The sequence below is a fragment of the Oncorhynchus keta genome, chromosome 10, assembly GCF_023373465.1.
Source record: "Oncorhynchus keta strain PuntledgeMale-10-30-2019 chromosome 10, Oket_V2, whole genome shotgun sequence".
In the NCBI taxonomy this organism is placed as follows: Eukaryota; Metazoa; Chordata; class Actinopteri; order Salmoniformes; family Salmonidae; genus Oncorhynchus; species Oncorhynchus keta.
The window spans coordinates 31,175,872-31,200,201 of record NC_068430.1 but is presented as its reverse complement, the minus strand read 5'-3'; the positions used below and the strand labels follow the sequence as shown (position 1 = coordinate 31,200,201).

Below are 24,330 nucleotides of genomic sequence, written 5' to 3'. Positions count from 1 at the left end.
CTTACCAGTTCTCTCTCTCTCCCTCCTTGTCCAAATCTTTTTTTCTATTCCTTATTTTCCCTCAATGGGAAGAGAGAGTGCTCCAACGCTTAACTCGCTGTAGTCCATACTAAGCCTAATAAATGTATTACCATGAATATGACTAATACCTCATTGTAATAACACACAATGAGACCCAGGGGAATGTTGCCTGACCCTTCACTGGTCCATTTGATCATGCAGGCCATTTAGGACAATCGTGTTGAAAGGTCATTTGGTCAGACCTAGTCAACTGGCCTATTGTCCATCTCACTATTATCTGACGACACACCACTGTTATGTTTTAGAGGAAATCTCCCATTCTCACCCTGACTCAACAACTTTCACTATTAGGCCATTTCTCAGAAATGTCTTTATCAGTGTGACCTCAAAGCAACCTACTGACAGGATTTATGTTCATATGGTCAATATCAGCAGGAGACAAGTCAAGTTTCAAGCAGAAACTGTGGAAAAAATTATATCTGAGCCGTTTCTGGAGGTAGTGGCAGACAGTTAAACTGGTATAACTCATAATTAGGTACTAACTAACTACACCCAGACTGTAAAGTAGTGTGATATGGTGAACATGCAGTAGACTACACCCAGACTGTAAAGTAGTGTGATATGGTGAACATGCAGTAGACTACACCCAGACTCTGTAAATTAGTGTGATATGGTGAACATGCAGTAGACTACACCCAGACTCTGTAAAGTAGTGTGATATGGTGAACATGCAGTAGACTACACCCAAACTGTAAAGTAGTGTGATATGGTGAACATGCAGTAGACTACACCCAGACTGTAAAGTAGTGTGATATGGTGAACATGCAGTAGACTACACCCAGACTCTGTAAATTAGTGTGATATGGTGAACATGCAGTAGACTACACCCAGACTCTGTAAAGTAGTGTGATATGGTGAACATGCAGTAGACTACACCCAGACTCTGTAAAGTAGTGTGATATGGTGAACATGCAGTAGACTACACCCAGACTGTAAATTAGTGTGGTATGGTGAACATGCAGTAGACTACACCCAGACTGTAAAGTAGTGTGATATGGTGAACATGCAGTAGACTACACCCAGACTCTGTAAAGTAGTGTGATATGGTGAACATGCAGTAGACTACACCCAGACTCTGTAAATTAGTGTGATATGGTGAACATGCAGTAGACTACACCCAGACTGTAAAGTAGTGTGATATGGTGAACATGCAGTAGACTACACCCAGACTGTAAAGTAGTGTGATATGGTGAACATGCAGTAGACTACACCCAGACTCTGTAAATTAGTGTGATATGGTGAACATGCTGTAGACTACACCCAGACTCTGTGAAGTAGTGTGATATGGTGAACATGCAGTAGACTACACCCAGACTCTGTAAATTAGTGTGATATGGTGAACATGCAGTAGACTACACCCAGACTGTAAAGTAGTGTGATATGGTGAACATGCAGTAGACTACACCCAGACTCTGTAAAGTAGTGTGATATGGTGAACATGCAGTAGACTACACCCAGACTGTAAATTAGTGTGATATGGTGAACATGCAGTAGACTACACCCAGACTCTGTAAATTAGTGTGATATGGTGAACATGCAGTAGACTACACCCAGACTGTAAAGTAGTGTGATATGGTGAACATGCAGTAGACTACACCCAGACTGTAAATTAGTGTGATATGGTGAACATGCAGTAGACTACACCCAGACTCTGTAAAGTAGTGTGATATGGTGAACATGCAGTAGACTACACCCAGACTGTAAAGTAGTGTGATATGGTGAACATGCAGTAGACTACACCCAGACTCTGTAAAGTAGTGTGATATGGTGAACATGCAGTAGACTACACCCAGACTGTAAAGTAGTGTGATATGGTGAACATGCAGTAGACTGCACCCAGACTGTAAAGTAGTGTGATATGGTGAACATGCAGTAGACTACACCCAGACTGTAAAGTAGTGTGATATGGTGAACATGCAGTAGACTGCACCCAGACTGTAAAGTAGTGTGATATGGTGAACATGCGGTAGACTACACCCAGACTGTAAAGTAGTGTGATATGGTGAACATGCAGTAGACTACACCCAGACTGTAAAGTAGTGTGATATGGTGAACATGCCGTAGACTACACCCAGACTCTGTAAAGTAGTGTGATATGGTGAACATGCAGTAGACTACACCCAGACTGTAAAGTAGTGTGATACGGTGAACATGCAGTAGACTACACCCAGACTCTGTAAATTAGTGTGATATGGTGAACATGCAGTAGACTGCACCCAGACTGTAAAGTAGTGTGATATGGTGAACATGCAGTAGACTACACCCAGACTGTAAAGTAGTGTGATATGGTGAACATGCAGTAGACTGCACCCAGACTGTAAAGTAGTGTGATATGGTGAACATGCAGTAGACTACACCCAGACTGTAAAGTAGTGTGATATGGTGAACATGCAGTAGACTACACCCAGACTGTAAAGTAGTGTGATATGGTGAACATGCAGTAGACTACACCCAGACTGTAAATTAGTGTGGTATGGTGAACATGCAGTAGACTACACCCAGACTGTAAAGTAGTGTGATATGGTGAACATGCAGTAGACTACACCCAGACTCTGTAAAGTAGTGTGATATGGTGAACATGCAGTAGACTACACCCAGACTCTGTAAATTAGTGTGATATGGTGAACATGCAGTAGACTACACCCAGACTGTAAAGTAGTGTGATATGGTGAACATGCAGTAGACTACACCCAGACTGTAAAGTAGTGTGATATGGTGAACATGCAGTAGACTACACCCAGACTCTGTAAATTAGTGTGATATGGTGAACATGCTGTAGACTACACCCAGACTCTGTGAAGTAGTGTGATATGGTGAACATGCAGTAGACTACACCCAGACTCTGTAAATTAGTGTGATATGGTGAACATGCAGTAGACTACACCCAGACTGTAAAGTAGTGTGATATGGTGAACATGCAGTAGACTACACCCAGACTCTGTAAAGTAGTGTGATATGGTGAACATGCAGTAGACTACACCCAGACTGTAAATTAGTGTGATATGGTGAACATGCAGTAGTCTACACCCAGACTCTGTAAATTAGTGTGATATGGTGAACATGCAGTAGACTACACCCAGACTGTAAAGTAGTGTGATATGGTGAACATGCAGTAGACTACACCCAGACTGTAAATTAGTGTGATATGGTGAACATGCAGTAGACTACACCCAGACTCTGTAAATTAGTGTGATATGGTGAACATGCAGTAGACTACACCCAGACTGTAAAGTAGTGTGATACGGTGAACATGCAGTAGACTACACCCAGACTCTGTAAATTAGTGTGATATGGTGAACATGCAGTAGACTACACCCAGACTGTAAAGTAGTGTGATACGGTGAACATGCAGTAGACTACACCCAGACTCTGTAAATTAGTGTGATACGGTGAACATGCAGTAGACTACACCCAGACTCTGTAAATTAGTGTGATATGGTGAACATGCAGTAGACTGCACCCAGACTGTAAAGTAGTGTGATATGGTGAACATGCAGTAGACTACACCCAGACTGTAAAGTAGTGTGATATGGTGAACATGCAGTAGACTGCACCCAGACTGTAAAGTAGTGTGATATGGTGAACATGCAGTAGACTACACCCAGACTGTAAAGTAGTGTGATATGGTGAACATGCAGTAGACTACACCCAGACTGTAAAGTAGTGTGATATGGTGAACATGCAGTAGACTACACCCAGACTGTAAAGTAGTGTGATATGGTGAACATGCAGTGGACTACACCCAGACTGTAAAGTAGTGTGATATGGTGAACATGCAGTAGACTACACCCAGACTGTAAATTAGTATGATATGGTGAACATGCAGTAGACTACACCCAGACTGTAAAGTAGTGTGATATGGTGAACATGCAGTAGACTACACCCAGACTGTAAAGTAGTGTGATATGGTGAACATGCAGTAGACTACACCCAGACTGTTAAGTAGTGTGATATGGTGAACATGCCGTAGACTACACCCAGACTCTGTAAAGTAGTGTGATATGGTGAACATGCAGTGGACTACACCCAGACTGTAAAGTAGTGTGATATGGTGAACATCCAGTAGACTACACCCAGACTGTAAATTAGTGTGATATGGTGAACATGCAGTAGACTACACCCAGACTGTAAAGTAGTGTGATATGGTGAACATGCAGTAGACTATACCCAGACTGTAAAGTAGTGTGATATGGTGAACATGCAGTAGACTACACCCAGACTGTAAATTAGTGTGATATGGTGAACATGCAGTAGACTACACCCAGACTCTGTAAAGTAGTGTGTTATGGTGAACATGCAGTAGACTACACCCAGACTGTAAATTAGTGTGATATGGTGAACATGCAGTAGACTACACCCAGACTCTGTAAAGTAGTGTGATATGGTGAACATGCAGTAGACTACACCCAGACTGTAAAGTAGTGTGATATGGTGAACATGCAGTAGACTACACCCAGACTGTAAATTAGTGTGATATGGTGAACATGCAGTAGACTACACCCAGACTCTGTAAAGTAGTGTGATATGGTGAACATGCAGTAGACTACACCCAGACTCTGGAAAGTAGTGTGATATGGTGAACATGCAGTAGACTACACCCAGACTGTAAAGTAGTGTGATATGGTGAACATGCAGTAGACTACACCCAGACTGTAAAGTAGTGTGATATGGTGAACATGCAGTAGACTATACCCAGACTCTGTAAATTAGTGTGATATGGTGAACATGCAGTAGACTACACCCAGACTGTAAATTAGTGTGATATGGTGAACATGCAGTAGACTACACCCAGACTCTGTAAATTAGTGTGATATGGTGAACATGCAGTAGACTACACCCAGACTGTAAAGTAGTGTGATATGTTGAACATGCAGTAGACTACACCCAGACTCTGTAAAGTAGTGTGATATGGTGAACATGCAGTAGACTACACCCAGACTGTAAAGTAGTGTGATATGGTGAACATGCAGTAGACTACACCCAGACTGTAAAGTAGTGTGATATGGTGAACATGCAGTAGACTACACCCAGACTGTAAAGTGGTGTGATATGGTGAACATGCAGTAGACTTCACCCAGACTGTAAAGTATTGTGATATGGTGAACATGCAGTAGACTACACACAGACTGTAAATTAGTGTGATATGGTGAACATGCAGTAGACTACACCCAGACTCTGTAAATTAGTGTGATATGGTGAACATGCAGTAGACTACACCCAGACTCTGTAAAGTAGTGTGATATGGTGAACATGCAGTAGACTACACCCAGACTGTAAAGTAGTGTGATATGGTGAACATGCAGTAGACTACACCCAGACTGTAAATTAGTGTGATATGGTGAACATGCAGTAGACTACACCCAGACTCTGTAAAGTAGTGTGATATGGTGAACATGCAGTAGACTACACCCAGACTCTGTAAAGTAGTGTGATATGGTGAACATGCAGTAGACTTCACCCAAACTGTAAAGTAGTGTGATATGGTGAACATGCAGTAGACTACACCCAGACTGTAAAGTAGTGTGATATGGTGAACATGCAGTAGACTACACCCAGACTCTGTAAATTAGTGTGATATGGTGAACATGCAGTAGACTACACCCAGACTGTAAAGTAGTGTGATATGTTGAACATGCAGTAGACTACACCCAGACTGTAAATTAGTGTGATATGGTGAACATGCAGTAGACTACACCCGACTCTGTAAATTAGTGTGATATGGTGAACATGCAGTAGACTACACCCAGACTGTAAATTAGTGTGGTATGGTGAACATGCAGTAGACTACACCCAGACTGTAAAATAGTGTGATATGGTGAACATGCAGTAGACTACACCCAGACTCTGTAAAGTAGTGTGATATGGTGAACATGCAGTAGACTACACCCAGACTCTGTAAATTAGTGTGATATGGTGAACATGCTGTAGACTACACCCAGACTCTGTGAAGTAGTGTGATATGGTGAACATGCAGTAGACTACACCCAGACTGTAAAGTAGTGTGATATGGTGAACATGCAGTAGACTACACCCAGACTCTGTAAAGTAGTGTGATATGGTGAACATGCAGTAGACTACACCCAGACTCTGTAAATTAGTGTGATATGGTGAACATGCTGTAGACTACACCCAGACTCTGTAAAGTAGTGTGATATGGTGAACATGCAGTAGACTACACCCAGACTGTAAAGTAGTGTGATATGGTGAACATGCAGTAGACTACACCCAGACTCTGTAAAGTAGTGTGATATGGTGAACATGCAGTAGACTACACCCAGACTCTGTAAATTAGTGTGATATGGTGAACATGCTGTAGACTACACCCAGACTCTGTGAAGTAGTGTGATATGGTGAACATGCAGTAGACTACACCCAGACTCTGTAAATTAGTGTGATATGGTGAACATGCAGTAGACTACACCCAGACTGTAAATTAGTGTGATATGGTGCACATGCAGTAGACTACACCCAGACTGTAAAGTAGTGTGATATGGTGAACATGCAGTAGACTACACCCAGACTGTAAAGTAGTGTGATATGGTGAACATGCAGTAGACTACACCCAGACTCTGTAAAGTAGTGTGATATGGTGAACATGCAGTAGACTACACCCAGACTGTAAATTAGTGTGATATGGTGAACATGCAGTAGACTACACCCAGACTCTGTAAATTAGTGTGATATGTCTGCAGTAGACTACACCCAGACTGTAAAGTAGTGATATGGTGAACATGCAGTAGACTACACCCAGACTGTAAATTAGTGTGATATGGTGAACATGCAGTAGACTACACCCAGACTCTGTAAATTAGTGTGATATGGTGAACATGCAGTAGACTACACCCAGACTCTGTAAATTAGTGTGATATGGTGAACATGCATTAGACTGCACCCAGACTGTAAAGTAGTGTGATATGGTGAACATGCAGTAGACTGCACCCAGACTGTAAAGTAGTGTGATATGGTGAACATGCAGTAGACTACACCCAGACTGTAAAGTAGTGTGATATGGTGAACATGCAGTAGACTACACTCAGACTGTAAAGTAGTGTGATATGGTGAACATGCAGTAGACTACACCCAGACTGTAAAGTAGTGTGATATGGTGAACATGCAGTAGACTGCACCCAGACTGTAAAGTAGTGTGATATGGTGAACATGCAGTAGACTACACCCAGACTGTAAAGTAGTGTGATATGGTGAACATGCAGTAGACTACACCCAGACTCTGTAAATTAGTGTGATATGGTGAACATGCCGTAGACTACACCCAGACTGTAAAGTAGTGTGATATGGTGAACATGCAGTAGACTACACCCAGACTCTGTAAAGTAGTGTGATATGGTGAACATGCAGTAGACTACACCCAGACTCTGTAAATTAGTGTGATATGGTGAACATGCTGTAGACTACACCCAGACTCTGTGAAGTAGTGTGATATGGTGAACATGCAGTAGACTACACCCAGACTGTAAAGTAGTGTGATATGGTGAACATGCAGTAGACTACACCCAGACTCTGTAAAGTAGTGTGATATGGTGAACATGCAGTAGACTACACCCAGACTCTGTAAATTAGTGTGATATGGTGAACATGCTGTAGACTACACCCAGACTCTGTGAAGTAGTGTGATATGGTGAACATGCAGTAGACTACACCCAGACTGTAAAGTAGTGTGATATGGTGAACATGCAGTAGACTACACCCAGACTCTGTAAAGTAGTGTGATATGGTGAACATGCAGTAGACTACACCCAGACTCTGTAAATTAGTGTGATATGGTGAACATGCTGTAGACTACACCCAGACTCTGTGAAGTAGTGTGATATGGTGAACATGCAGTAGACTACACCCAGACTCTGTAAATTAGTGTGATATGGTGAACATGCAGTAGACTACACCCAGACTGTAAATTAGTGTGATATGGTGCACATGCAGTAGACTACACCCAGACTGTAAAGTAGTGTGATATGGTGAACATGCAGTAGACTACACCCAGACTGTAAAGTGGTGTGATATGGTGAACATGCAGTAGACTTCACCCAGACTGTAAAGTATTGTGATATGGTGAACATGCAGTAGACTACACACAGACTGTAAATTAGTGTGATATGGTGAACATGCAGTAGACTACACCCAGACTCTGTAAATTAGTGTGATATGGTGAACATGCAGTAGACTACACCCAGACTCTGTAAAGTAGTGTGATATGGTGAACATGCAGTAGACTACACCCAGACTGTAAAGTAGTGTGATATGGTGAACATGCAGTAGACTACACCCAGACTGTAAATTAGTGTGATATGGTGAACATGCAGTAGACTACACCCAGACTCTGTAAAGTAGTGTGATATGGTGAACATGCAGTAGACTACACCCAGACTCTGTAAAGTAGTGTGATATGGTGAACATGCAGTAGACTTCACCCAAACTGTAAAGTAGTGTGATATGGTGAACATGCAGTAGACTACACCCAGACTGTAAAGTAGTGTGATATGGTGAACATGCAGTAGACTACACCCAGACTCTGTAAATTAGTGTGATATGGTGAACATGCAGTAGACTACACCCAGACTGTAAAGTAGTGTGATATGTTGAACATGCAGTAGACTACACCCAGACTGTAAATTAGTGTGATATGGTGAACATGCAGTAGACTACACCCGGACTCTGTAAATTAGTGTGATATGGTGAACATGCAGTAGACTACACCCAGACTGTAAATTAGTGTGGTATGGTGAACATGCAGTAGACTACACCCAGACTGTAAAATAGTGTGATATGGTGAACATGCAGTAGACTACACCCAGACTCTGTAAAGTAGTGTGATATGGTGAACATGCAGTAGACTACACCCAGACTCTGTAAATTAGTGTGATATGGTGAACATGCTGTAGACTACACCCAGACTCTGTGAAGTAGTGTGATATGGTGAACATGCAGTAGACTACACCCAGACTGTAAAGTAGTGTGATATGGTGAACATGCAGTAGACTACACCCAGACTCTGTAAAGTAGTGTGATATGGTGAACATGCAGTAGACTACACCCAGACTCTGTAAATTAGTGTGATATGGTGAACATGCTGTAGACTACACCCAGACTCTGTGAAGTAGTGTGATATGGTGAACATGCAGTAGACTACACCCAGACTGTAAAGTAGTGTGATATGGTGAACATGCAGTAGACTACACCCAGACTCTGTAAAGTAGTGTGATATGGTGAACATGCAGTAGACTACACCCAGACTCTGTAAATTAGTGTGATATGGTGAACATGCTGTAGACTACACCCAGACTCTGTGAAGTAGTGTGATATGGTGAACATGCAGTAGACTACACCCAGACTCTGTAAATTAGTGTGATATGGTGAACATGCAGTAGACTACACCCAGACTGTAAATTAGTGTGATATGGTGCACATGCAGTAGACTACACCCAGACTGTAAAGTAGTGTGATATGGTGAACATGCAGTAGACTACACCCAGACTGTAAAGTAGTGTGATATGGTGAACATGCATTAGACTACACCCAGACTCTGTAAAGTAGTGTGATATGGTGAACATGCAGTAGACTACACCCAGACTGTAAATTAGTGTGATATGGTGAACATGCAGTAGACTACACCCAGCCTCTGTAAATTAGTGTGATATGGTGAACATGCAGTAGACTGCACCCAGACTGTAAAGTAGTGTGATATGGTGAACATGCAGTAGACTACACCCAGACTGTAAAGTAGTGTGATATGGTGAACATGCAGTAGACTACACTCAGACTGTAAAGTAGTGTGATATGGTGAACATGCAGTAGACTACACCCAAACTGTAAAGTAGTGTGATATGGTGAACATGCAGTAGACTGCACCCAGACTGTAAAGTAGTGTGATATGGTGAACATGCAGTAGACTACACCCAGACTGTAAAGTAGTGTGATATGGTGAACATGCAGTAGACTACACCCAGACTCTGTAAATTAGTGTGATATGGTGAACATGCCGTAGACTACACCCAGACTGTAAAGTAGTGTGATATGGTGAACATGCAGTAGACTACACCCAGACTCTGTAAAGTAGTGTGATATGGTGAACATGCAGTAGACTACACCCAGACTCTGTAAATTAGTGTGATATGGTGAACATGCTGTAGACTACACCCAGACTCTGTGAAGTAGTGTGATATGGTGAACATGCAGTAGACTACACCCAGACTGTAAAGTAGTGTGATATGGTGAACATGCAGTAGACTACACCCAGACTCTGTAAAGTAGTGTGATATGGTGAACATGCAGTAGACTACACCCAGACTCTGTAAATTAGTGTGATATGGTGAACATGCTGTAGACTACACCCAGACTCTGTGAAGTAGTGTGATATGGTGAACATGCAGTAGACTACACCCAGACTGTAAAGTAGTGTGATATGGTGAACATGCAGTAGACTACACCCAGACTCTGTAAAGTAGTGTGATATGGTGAACATGCAGTAGACTACACCCAGACTCTGTAAATTAGTGTGATATGGTGAACATGCTGTAGACTACACCCAGACTCTGTGAAGTAGTGTGATATGGTGAACATGCAGTAGACTACACCCAGACTCTGTAAATTAGTGTGATATGGTGAACATGCAGTAGACTACACCCAGACTGTAAATTAGTGTGATATGGTGCACATGCAGTAGACTACACCCAGACTGTAAAGTAGTGTGATATGGTGAACATGCAGTAGACTACACCCAGACTGTAAAGTAGTGTGATATGGTGAACATGCAGTAGACTACACCCAGACTCTGTAAAGTAGTGTGATATGGTGAACATGCAGTAGACTACACCCAGACTGTAAATTAGTGTGATATGGTGAACATGCAGTAGACTACACCCAGACTCTGTAAATTAGTGTGATATGTCGAACATGCAGTAGACTACACCCAGACTGTAAAGTAGTGTGATATGGTGAACATGCAGTAGACTACACCCAGACTGTAAATTAGTGTGATATGGTGAACATGCAGTAGACTACACCCAGACTCTGTAAATTAGTGTGATATGGTGAACATGCAGTAGACTACACCCAGACTCTGTAAATTAGTGTGATATGGTGAACATGCATTAGACTGCACCCAGACTGTAAAGTAGTGTGATATGGTGAACATGCAGTAGACTGCACCCAGACTGTAAAGTAGTGTGATATGGTGAACATGCAGTAGACTACACCCAGACTGTAAAGTAGTGTGATATGGTGAACATGCAGTAGACTACACTCAGACTGTAAAGTAGTGTGATATGGTGAACATGCAGTAGACTACACCCAGACTGTAAAGTAGTGTGATATGGTGAACATGCAGTAGACTGCACCCAGACTGTAAAGTAGTGTGATATGGTGAACATGCAGTAGACTACACCCAGACTGTAAAGTAGTGTGATATGGTGAACATGCAGTAGACTACACCCAGACTCTGTAAATTAGTGTGATATGGTGAACATGCAGTAGACTACACCCAGACTCTGTAAATTAGTGTGATATGGTGAACATGCCGTAGACTACACCCAGACTGTAAAGTAGTGTGATATGGTGAACATGCAGTAGACTACACCCAGACTCTGTAAAGTAGTGTGATATGGTGAACATGCAGTAGACTACACCCAGACTCTGTAAATTAGTGTGATATGGTGAACATGCTGTAGACTACACCCAGACTCTGTGAAGTAGTGTGATATGGTGAACATGCAGTAGACTACACCCAGACTGTAAAGTAGTGTGATATGGTGAACATGCAGTAGACTACACCCAGACTCTGTAAAGTAGTGTGATATGGTGAACATGCAGTAGACTACACCCAGACTCTGTAAATTAGTGTGATATGGTGAACATGCTGTAGACTACACCCAGACTCTGTGAAGTAGTGTGATATGGTGAACATGCAGTAGACTACACCCAGACTGTAAAGTAGTGTGATATGGTGAACATGCAGTAGACTACACCCAGACTCTGTAAAGTAGTGTGATATGGTGAACATGCAGTAGACTACACCCAGACTCTGTAAATTAGTGTGATATGGTGAACATGCTGTAGACTACACCCAGACTCTGTGAAGTAGTGTGATATGGTGAACATGCAGTACACTACACCCAGACTCTGTAAATTAGTGTGATATGGTGAACATGCAGTAGACTACACCCAGACTGTAAATTAGTGTGATATGGTGCACATGCAGTAGACTACACCCAGACTGTAAAGTAGTGTGATATGGTGAACATGCAGTAGACTACACCCAGACTGTAAAGTAGTGTGATATGGTGAACATGCAGTAGACTACACCCAGACTCTGTAAAGTAGTGTGATATGGTGAACATGCAGTAGACTACACCCAGACTGTAAATTAGTGTGATATGGTGAACATGCAGTAGACTACACCCAGACTCTGTAAATTAGTGTGATATGTCGAACATGCAGTAGACTACACCCAGACTGTAAAGTAGTGTGATATGGTGAACATGCAGTAGACTACACCCAGACTGTAAATTAGTGTGATATGGTGAACATGCAGTAGACTACACCCAGACTCTGTAAATTAGTGTGATATGGTGAACATGCAGTAGACTACACCCAGACTCTGTAAATTAGTGTGATATGGTGAACATGCATTAGACTGCACCCAGACTGTAAAGTAGTGTGATATGGTGAACATGCAGTAGACTGCACCCAGACTGTAAAGTAGTGTGATATGGTGAACATGCAGTAGACTACACCCAGACTGTAAAGTAGTGTGATATGGTGAACATGCAGTAGACTACACTCAGACTGTAAAGTAGTGTGATATGGTGAACATGCAGTAGACTACACCCAAACTGTAAAGTAGTGTGATATGGTGAACATGCAGTAGACTGCACCCAGACTGTAAAGTAGTGTGATATGGTGAACATGCAGTAGACTACACCCAGACTGTAAAGTAGTGTGATATGGTGAACATGCAGTAGACTACACCCAGACTCTGTAAATTAGTGTGATATGGTGAACATGCCGTAGACTACACCCAGACTGTAAAGTAGTGTGATATGGTGAACATGCAGTAGACTACACCCAGACTCTGTAAAGTAGTGTGATATGGTGAACATGCTGTAGACTACACCCAGACTCTGTAAAGTAGTGTGATATGGTGAACATGTAGTAGACTACACCCAGACTGTAAAGTAGTGTGATATGGTGAACATGCAGTAGACTACACCCAGACTCTGTAAAGTAGTGTGATATGGTGAACATGCAGTAGACTACACCCAGACTGTAAATTAGTGTGATATGGTGAACATGCAGTAGACTACACCCAGACTCTGTAAATTAGGATATCACTATTTGAGGAATGCGGATAGATGGACCTTTGTTTGGACGTGGAGGGATGCCTCTTATAAGCCCTGTCTGTCTGCAACACTCCCAGCATCCCCTCTGTTCTTCCATACAGGATGATTAACCTAACTTGAGATGTAAATATACTATAAGTTGAACACAATGTGCAGGTGAATGAGGCTGAGGTGAGATCAGATAGATACTTAAGACAGTCTCTCTTCTCTGTGACCAATGCTCAAGATAAACAACAAGTCACAGATCATTGACAGGTACCTACAGTAGAGGCAGAGCACGCTCCACTCTCTGCTGCGTTAGTACACACACACACACACACACACACACACACACACACACACACACACACACACACACACACACACACACACACACACACACACACACACACACACACACACACACACACACACACACACACTTGAGTGCTAACAGGTTCAGCTGGGGGTCAGAGGACATATGGGAGGTAGAGGAACGACAGGCCTGGGGCGGCCATGTTTGTTTTGATGCGTCTGACTGACTCCAGATCAGATACACACTGACAGGACAGACAGGCTTGGAGAGAAGGTTACTCTGACACACACACACACAGACTGGTGAATCCAAGTGTGTATCAGTTGTTGTTGGTACAACCATGCACTGTATAGGCCTACAGTAGACTCCGACTGAGTCGTTTCTTTCCATTGTGTTTGTTTAATATTGGCCATGTCAAGGTTCATTCTAAATGTCCATTCTCTTGGTGAAACACAAACCCCACTTCTGTGTGTGTGTGTGGTGTGTGTGTGTGGTGTGTGTGTGTGTGTGTGTTGTAGGTCATGAATTAAGAAAATGTATATTGCCAATGACAAATATGAGAGGGGACAGTATTGGTAGCCCTTTCTTTGTCATATTTGAATGAAGATATTGAATGACTGTCTGGTATCTGAGGTCGGACATCTTAATATGATTTAGTTATGAAACCATTGAACTAAATCCAGGTACACAGCCATTGACCTGCTCGCACAGAGACGTGTGTGTGTGTGTGTGTTGGGGCCAGTTGGGCATTTTTCTGTTAATGTGCAACCTGAGCTGGACTGTCTCTCTCCCCTCTCTCTCAAAGACAGCTGATTGAGCTGGGGGGAGGGGTGAAAGGTCAGAGGCTGTTGAAATCAAACTGATCAGCTTGGCTTTCAAAACAAAATCCAGCTGCAGAACACAAACTACTATTGGAACATTTCAGTCAGCAGAACTTCACTGCAGGTCATATTGGGGACATGGTTTGATAACCTTCTAGCTTACCTGATGCCTGGTTAGATTTCTCAGCAATTCAACATATTTCTAGTGATCGGCTATCAGGAGCACATATTTACTGTTTACAGCTTCTATTTCCTCAAAGGTGTGTGTCACCTGTGAGACAGAACCTGATGGGCTTGTTCCAGGGCTCATCTTATGTCTGTATCCTGTTTGCTGTGTGTGTGAGCTGTATTTTCTGGCTTATTGGACTAGTGTCCACATGGAAGCAGTGGTGACAGGGTTCATTTACTAAAACACAGGCACCCAGAGATGGGGTCAGTGGTGCCTGTGATCGTATGAGAAAGAGCAGCAGGTGTGTGTGTGTGTAAACACAGCTCCATCTCTTTCCCCATTCCATGTGGAACCGAGGACCCAGAGCCCTAAAGAGCAGAAGCAAAAGGTCTCCCATTAAGGCCGGCCCTGGTTCCTAGAAATGTGCTTATTTTAACACTTCCGTGCGGTGCTCTGAGCTATCTGTTTACTTTTACTAGAATGCATTCGCGGCTGAGGCTTCAGTAGCACACACAAGGTCTGCCATATTGAGTGATATCACTTACATTCGGCAGGTTTCCAATGACCCAGGTTTATGCGACAAAATCCTTGCAAAATGTGTAATGGAAATGGCAGATATAGGATACATTTGAAAATAAATATAATTTTTTTAAATCTGTTCGACGGGTGGATTTTTCTTTATTGCGACCAAATGATGATGGAAACAGTGTTTTTGAATAAATTATGATTTAGAGAATCATTTTGAAGGTATGCCGGGTAAGTCATCACGTATCTATAAAGCTCCACTTAATATTTAATTATAAATACTTAGACTTTGTTCTTGCTAACTTCATTTTTTCTGCAATCAAAAAAGGCCCAACTGGCACAAATCATTCTCATGTGCCAACATATCATCACGATCCATGCCATGGTAAAACCTGCACTCCCGTAGAGTTTAAATGATTGGATGGGGAAACTTGCAATCCAGCCAACTAGAAAAGCAAGACAAAGCAATTCAGGCTTTCTTGAAGGTCAGGACAACGATTGGCACATGAGAATGATTTTCTCCATGCTGTCCTTTGCTGACTACCTGAGACATGAAACAGATGGGATGGAGGGCATTATTAACGTATAAACGCCTAAATTGATCATGTAAACACTTCAACCACTTAATCTTCTTCGACACTCTAGGTTTTTATGAATTAATGTATTTATTTTGGTCTACCGTCATTACGTTGAGTTGTTTTTATCATCATAAGATGCACCATAGCAGGTAATTGTCACATCTATTTTCTATACAAACGTTCTAAATGTTGACAAAAAAATCACTGGACAAGTTAATGGAAACATTGCTACTATGTAATAACTACTACATCCTAGCTACTATGTAATAACTACTACATCCTAGCTACTATGTAATAACTATTACATCCTAGCTACTATGTAATAACTATTACATCCTAGCTACTATGTAATAACTACTACATCCTAGCTACTATGTAATAACTACTACATCCTAGCTACTATGTAATAACTACTACATCCTAGCTACTATGTAATAACTACTACATTCTAGCTCCTATGTAATAACTACTACATTCTAGCTCCTATGTAATAACTACTACATTCTAGCTCCTATGTAATAACTACTACATTCTAGCTACTATGTAATAACTACTACATTCTAGCTACTATGTAATAACTACTACATTCTAGCTACTATGTAATAACTATTACATTCTAGCTACTATGTAATAACTACTACATCCTCGCTACTATGGGAAATAATGATGTTGACCTTCAATGATTTGCAACCGAAGTAACGTACAGTGCATTCAGAAAGTATTCAGACCCCTTAACTTTTTCCACATTTTGTTACGTGACAGCCTTATTCCAAAATGGATGAAATAGTTTCCCCCCTCATCAATCTACACACAATACCCCATAATGACAAGCAAAAACAGTGTTTTAGAGGTCTGAGGTCCTGACCGCTCTGGAGCAGTTTTTATCAAGGATCTCTCTGTACTTTGCTCTGTTAATCTTTCCCTCGATCCTGACTTGTCTCCCAGTCCCTGCCTCTGAAAACATCCCCACAGAATGATGCTGCCACCACTATGCTCCACCATAGGGATGCTGCCACCACCATGCTCCACCATAGGGATGTTGCCACCACCATGCTCCACCATAGGGATGCTGCCACCACCATGCTCCACCATAGGGATGCTGCCACCACCATGCTCCACCATAGAGATGCTGCTACCATCATGCTCCACCATAGGGATGCTGCCACCACCATGCTCCACCATAGAGATGCTGCCACCACCATGCTCCACCATAGAGATGCTGCTACCATCATGCTCCACCATAGGGATGCTGCCACCACCATGCTCCACCATAGGGATGCTGCCACCACCATGCTCCACCATAGGGATGCTGCCACCACCATGCTCCACCATAGGGATGCTGCCACCACCATGCTCCACCATAGAGATGCTGCTACCATCATGCTTCACCATAGGGATGGTGACATGTTTCCTCCAGTTGTGACAATTGGCATTCAGGCCAAAGAGTTAAATCTTCATTTCATCAGACCAGAGAATCTTGTTACTCATGGCCTGAAAGTCTTTAGGTGCCTTTTGGCAAACTCCAAGCGGGCTGTCATGTGCCTTTTACTGAGGAGTGGCTTCTGCTTCTGTCTGGCCACTCTACCAAAAAGGCCTGATAGGTGGAGTGCTGCAGAGATGGTTGTCCTTCTGGATGGTTCTCTCATCTCCACAAAGGAACTTTGGAGCTCTGTCAGAGTGATCATCGAGTCACCTCCCTGACCAAGGCCCTTCTCCCCTGATTACTCAGTTTAGCCGGACGGCCAGCTCTAGGAAGAGTCTTGGTAGTTCCAAACTTCTTCTACTTCAGAATGTTGGAGGCCACTGTGTTCATGGGGACCTTCAATGCTGCATAAATGTTTTGGTACCCTTCCCCAGATCTGTGCTTCGACACAATCCTGTCTCGGAGCCCTATGGACAATTCCTTTGACCTCATGGCTTGGTTTTTGCTCTGACGTGCACTGTAAACTGTGGGACTTTATATAGACAGGTGTGTGCTTATCCAAGTCATGTCCAATCAATTGCATTTACCACAGGTGAACTCTAAGTTGTAGAAATATCTCAAATAAGATATTTCTGTTTTTTAACTTTTCTAAACTTGATTTCGCTTTGCCATTATGGGGTATTGTGTGTAGATTGATCATTTGTTTTATTTAATCCATTTTAGAATAAGGCTGTAACGTAGCAAAATGTGGAAAAAGTCAAGGGGTCTGAATTCGTTCCAAATGCACTGTAGGGTGACAAATCTAACAATTGTGGGAAAATTGATTTCCACTTGGTCCCTAACATGCACTGGCATATTCTGCCAATCACTACTGTGTTCTCCCCTTCCTTTTTGTTTTCAAAACCAAAACACCAGGGACAGACAGACACCTGACCAGGGTGATGTGTTGAGATTGGGTGGGTGGGTGGGTGGGGGTTTTGAAGCATGTGCTGGATGTGTGACACTACTTCCTCTTCTTAGCCCCGCCCTCAGGGTCCCCACTTCCTCTTTCTGGGTCTGATATTTTGTGGTCTGTGTGGTCTGTGTATCACCTCTTTGCTTGGTAGTAGTCATTTCTGAGCCTGCTGGAGTTTTTCCTGACCACATGACCTTAAAACATTTTGGGCCCACATTATAACTACAACGAGTTCTTCCTGGCCAGGTCATCTGGTCACTAGAAACTCCTGACCCTGTAAACTTTTCATAGCTTTGCTACCAAACGTTTCCATATAATATAGCCTACACTATCACAATAAAGACGTTATTTATTTTAGACAGATCCAAGGAAACATGATATGAAGAAAATGTAGTCTATTTCAGAACAACAGAATAGCATCTTCTGAGTTGTCCTTATGTTAGGTCCTGATCTGGCTATGCCAAATGGCTGTGGGCTACACTAGTTAATTTAGCAGATGAGATTTGCTTAGAATTCCATGGCGTTATTTCATAGTTTGAAGAATACAATTGAACATAGCTGAATGAAATAGAACGCATATTTTCTCAACGATTTGAGGGAGTGAACACATGCGGATATTCTGTGATGAGAGGTTAACAAAGACACAGGTCCTCCTATATGCTTCATTTAGAGATATTTATGTAACTTTAGTTGTGAAACATGTTGGGCTGTATGTTTTGATGTTTAATACATTCTAAGGCAGCATGATGAGACTAATGATGTTTTTTTTAAGTAGCATGAAACGTATGAGCTCTGCTTTGTTTTTTGATGGAGGCTGTACACACTTCATCAGTCTCTCATTCACAATTTGACAAGCACTTTATAATGCCTCGAATCTCCCGGCTGCATCCCCTTTGTGTGGCCGTAACGCCCCTAATGAATACATGCCTTTCTGCCCTTGGGCTGAATATAATCATTATAATTCCCTTCTCCCGGCTGTGTTTTATTCATTTGACCTTTATCCAACTAGGCAAGTCAGTTAAGAACAAATTCTTATTTTCAATGACGGCCTACCACGGAACAGTGGGTTAACTGCCTTGTTCAGGGGCAGAATGACAGATTTGTACCTTGTCAACTCGGGGATTCGATCATGCAACCTTTCCGTTACTCGTCCAACGCTCTAACCACTAGGCTATGCTGCCGCCCCGGCTGCGTGCCTAAGCACCTCTCACTCAAATGGCTCTTTGTCACTTGATCGGGTCTTTCTCAGAGGTTACAAGTAGAGACAGACACCGGGGATGCAACTGCGTGTGCATCGTTATCCAATTCTGAGGTGTATATTGAAGATATAGGAAGAACTGTCCACATTTACTTTTCATCAGCCAACAAGATGTGTAGGCCTAACGAACAGAAAAAGCACTAGCCTATCTCAATCTACTATCCCCCACAGTACAAAAGTTGACCTATTCTGTGCGAGAAATTAATATTCCAAACAGTTGTGGGATGTGATAGATCCCAAATGAATACAACAACTAGCATAAACTGTTTTAAGCAATGAACCTGACGCAACAGATCAGAACATTTAGCTTAAAACGTTGATAAACTATTAGGCTATTTCTTCACATTATAAGCGCAGCAATGCAAACACAACAGTAGGCTATAAGCATGAATGTTCCATTAGCAGGAAAACACCATTCTCAAAAGTGACCACAAATGTGATTATGCAAGTAATGCTGTTATTATAAAGGTGCATTTTTATGGTGAAATGATCTCCCCACACTTGAACCGTACGCACTACATATGCATGCTAGTTAGGCTCTACACCGGTTGGAAAGTGGATTAGTGTGCTTAGTTTTAAGAAATGATCTGGCCACTAGTTGTGATACAGACCTAATTTAAACATTATTGGTCTAGGCTACATGAAGAGTGTGATTATGGGCATCATTCACAGGTAATAATACATCATTCACAGGTGATAATACATCATTCACAGGTGATAATACATCATTCACAGTGATAATACATCATTCACAGGTAATAATACATCATTCACAGGTGATAATACATCATTCACAGGTGATAATACATCATTCACAGGTGATAATACATCATTCACAGGTGATAATACATCATTCACAGGTGATAATACATCATTCACAGGTGATAATACATCATTCACAGGTGATAATACATCATTCACAGGTGATAATACATCATTCACAGGTGATAATACATCATTCACAGGTGATAATACATCATTCACAGGTGATAATACATCATTCACAGGTGATAATACATCATTCACAGGTGATAGGCTAGTAATGTCACTCATCACACTATTATTGATTTAATGTTGTCTTTACATATACTAAATCATGTATGTGTGAAATTTGTGTTGATTTAAAATGGACCATTATCAGTCTCAAAACAGGGGCAGCGGGGAAAATACATGTCATCTACAATATGCACTTAAATAGAGAATGGAGGACGCTTTTCCTGTGGTTCAGGCAGGCAGGTAGCAAGTTTGGTAGGCTACTAATAACCATCAGCATCAGAGCATGGAGAAACCTAGTTACCATGACTAAACGGTCAAGTGAAATTTGACTGCCGTCATGACTCCGCTGGTGTGGCGGTAATACGGTCACTGTAACAACCCTATCTGAGTCCATATTTCCTCCTAAATGCATTAGAAGAAATCTGCAGGCCTCAATCCCAAATGAATTGACTCTGTCCAACTCAACACCACTTTTTATTGGCAGGAAAAACATGAACAACATTACCAAAGGAGAAAGATAGGAATACATGAGAAAATGAAGGTAGCCTACTGAATATGTATTGATTATATAACACACTCAATCAGCCTGTTATGTGAACGGGATGACGTAAAGACAAACTCTTTTTATATCCTACACACACACACACACACACACATACAGTATTCACACCCACACTTTCTCCTAGGCCGTTAAGTGAGGGTGAAGACACTGTAAAGTCTATCTGTCTGTCCTACTATCCCTCCAGCTCAGTACGCAGACAAAGTTTTTTCTAAAGTGCTTAAAGCTGTTGGATATCAGCACTTCCGTCAGTGTTTAAATCAGTCCTTCCCTTAGTGTTGATAGCAGCACCTCCGTCAGTGTTTAAATCAGTCCTTCCCTTAGTGTTGATAGCAGCACCTCTGTCAGTGTTTAAATCAGTCCTTCCCTTAGTGTTGATAGCAGCACCTCCATCAGTGTTTAAATCAGTCCTTCCCTTAGTGTTGATAGCAGCACCTCTGTCAGTGTTTAAATCAGTCCTTCCCTTAGTGTTGATAGCAGCACCTCCGTCAGTGTTTAAATCAGTCCTTCCTTCCACCTCCGTCAGTGTTTAAATCAGTGATAGCAGCACCTCCGTCAGTGTTTAAATCAGTCCTTCCCTTAGTGTTGATAGCAGCACCTCCGTCAGTGTTTAAATCAGTCCTTCCCTTAGTGTTGATAGCAGCACCTCCGTCAGTGTTTAAATCAGTCCTTCCCTTAGTGTTGATAGCAGCACCTCCGTCAGTGTTTAAATCAGTCCTTCCCTTAGTGTTGATAGCAGCACCTCCGTCAGTGTTTAAATCAGTCCTTCCCTTAGTGTTGATAGCAGCACCTCCGTCAGTGTTTAAATCAGTCCTTCCCTTAGTGTTGATAGCAGCACCTCCGTGTTTAAATCAGTGTTTAAATCAGTCCTTCCCTTAGTGTTGATAGCAGCACCTCCGTCAGTGTTTAAATCAGTCCTTCCCTTAGTGTTGATAGCAGCACCTCCGTCAGTGTTTAAATCAGTCCTTCCCTTAGTGTTGATAGCAGCACCTCCGTCAGTGTTTAAATCAGTCCTTCCCTTAGTGTTGATAGCAGCACCTCCGTCAGTCAGTCCTTCCCTTAGTGTTGAAAGCACCTCTTTCCCTTAGTGTTGATAGCAGCACCTCCGTTTAAATCAGTCAGTGTTTAAATCAGTCCTTCCCTTAGTGTTGATAGCAGCACCTCCGTCAGTGTTTAAATCAGTCCTTCCCTTAGTGTTGATAGCAGCACCTCCGTCAGTGTTTAAATCAGTCCTTCCCTTAGTGTTGATAGCAGCACCTCCGCTCGCTGTCCTCCCTCCTCTCTAAGCTCCGTCTCAGCAGAACACTTATCTAGCAGGATTAGTAACGCTGGAAATCACAGCTATTTTAATAGGTACTATATGACACAGATATGCTTTATTTGATAAAAACATTCCTCTTTTGCTCACAGGGAGTTATTCACAGGCGCTGACATATTTTCTGTGTGATGGTGGGCTTGATTGTGCTTGTTTAATGTGTGTCTGCAGCATTCCTGTCTGGTGTTAAATTCACCAGAAACCCCTTCATGTTTGGTGATAGTAAAGGCGTTGCTGAGCAGATCCTGAGTTTCTGTTATAGTGACTCCCATGATGATTGTCACCAGTATTAGCACCTTGAGACGGCACTTACCGAGACGGCCACCATCGGCAACAGCCCTCTACGCTCACTGACTAAGCTCCCAAAACATTTTACCCCTTCTCTCTCGCTCTCCCTCAGCCTTCCTCGCTTCCTGTTCTTCTCTCTCACTCTCCCTCAGCCTTCCTCGCTTCCTGTTCTTCTCTCTCACTCTCACTCAGCCTTCCTCGCTTCCTGTTCTTCTCTCTCGCTCTCCCTCAGCCTTCCTCGCTTCCTGTTCTTCTCCCTCACTCTCCCTCAGCCTTCCTCGCTTCCTGTTCTTCTCTCTGTTTGTCCCTGCTAGCCCATCTCTCACTCTCTCTCTCTCTGTCCCTCTGTCCCTCTCTGTCCCTCTCTGTCCCTCTCTGTCTCTCTGTCTCTCTCTCACTGTCTCTCTCTCACTGTCTCTCTCTCACTGTCTCTCACGGTCTCTCTGTCTCTCTCTGCTAGCCCATCTCTCTCTCTCTGTCTCTGTCTCTGTCTCTGTCTCTGTCTCTCTCTGTCTCTCTCTGTCTCTCTGTCTCTCACTGTCTCTCACTGTCTCTCACTGTCTCTCACTGTCTCTCACTGTCTCTCACTGTCTCTCACTGTCTCTCTCTGTCTCTCTCTGTCTCTCTCTCTCTCTCTCTGTCTCTCTGTCACTGTCACTGTCACTGTCACTGTCACTGTCTCTGTCTCTGTCTCTCTCTGCTAGCCCATCTCTCTCTCTGTCTCTCTGTCTCTCTGTCTCTCTGTCTCTGTGCGTGTGAATGTAGATGCCAGCTAGGTCAAAGGCAGGCATAGTTGTCATACTTTAAAGTGAGCAGCTCCCTGCTAATCCCCCCCCCTGATGTGGCGAGAGGGGGAGGGACAGTCGAAGAGATTGGGAGAGAGAGAAAAAGCCAGTTGCAAAGAGAGAGACCCCTCGGACAACAACAGTAACACAATTAGACTCAACCAAATCATGAGAAAACAAATAGATTATTAAAAAACATGGCAAACTGGAATGTTGACCCTAAACAGAAAGTACACAGTGGAAGTATACCTGACTACTGTGACTGACCCACAATTAAGGTGAGGCTTTGACTATGTACAGACTCTGAGCATTGCTATTGAGACAAGCCGCCATATGCAGACCAGGCTATTTGCACACTGCCCACAAAATGAGGTGGAAACTGAGCTGCACTTCCTAACCTGCCAAATGTATGACCATATTAGAGAGACATATTTCCCTCAGATTACACAGATCCACAAAGAATTCCAAAGCAAAACTAATTTTTATAAATCAAGTTGATGATCCTTGATCTAGGTTATCTGGGAGGATGGTGTTGATGTGTGTCATGACCAGCCTTTCAAAGCACTTCATAATTACAGATGTGAGTTCTACAAGGGGACAGTCATTTAGGCAGGTTACCTTGGATCTCTTGGGAACAGGGACAATGGTGGTCAGTTTGAAACAAGTTGGGATTACAGACTGGGACAAGGAGAGATTGAACATGTCTGTGAAGACACCTGCCTGCTGGTCTGTGAATGCTTTGAGAACAAAATATATATAAAGACAACTTTATCCCATTACTCAACAGAATGAAAGCAGATCTAATTAAATAGAAACAATCTTCCAGGTAGAATCAACCTCTTCAGAATGTCACGTCTCACAAAGCTTTTACATTCATTCTTGGTAATACTAACTACCCCACCGAAGACATTCTTAAAAAAACTACTTGGT

At 42.5% G+C, this 24,330-nt stretch overlaps 1 protein-coding gene and 1 long non-coding RNA gene across 3 annotated transcripts in view; one reads left to right on the top strand and one right to left on the bottom strand.

Moving 5' to 3' along the window:
- The window catches only part of LOC118377699 (transcription factor EB-like), a 168,168-nt gene that overhangs the window by 1,262 nt on the left and 142,576 nt on the right, over positions 1 to 24,330 (top strand). The window lies entirely within an intron of this gene.
- On the bottom strand, positions 21,256 to 22,260 carry LOC127932192 (uncharacterized). Its single transcript, XR_008144485.1, has 4 exons — positions 22,174 to 22,260; positions 21,907 to 22,050; positions 21,611 to 21,850; positions 21,256 to 21,399 (listed from the first exon to the last, which is right to left on the bottom strand). It is a non-coding gene; the product is annotated as an uncharacterized LOC127932192 (long non-coding RNA).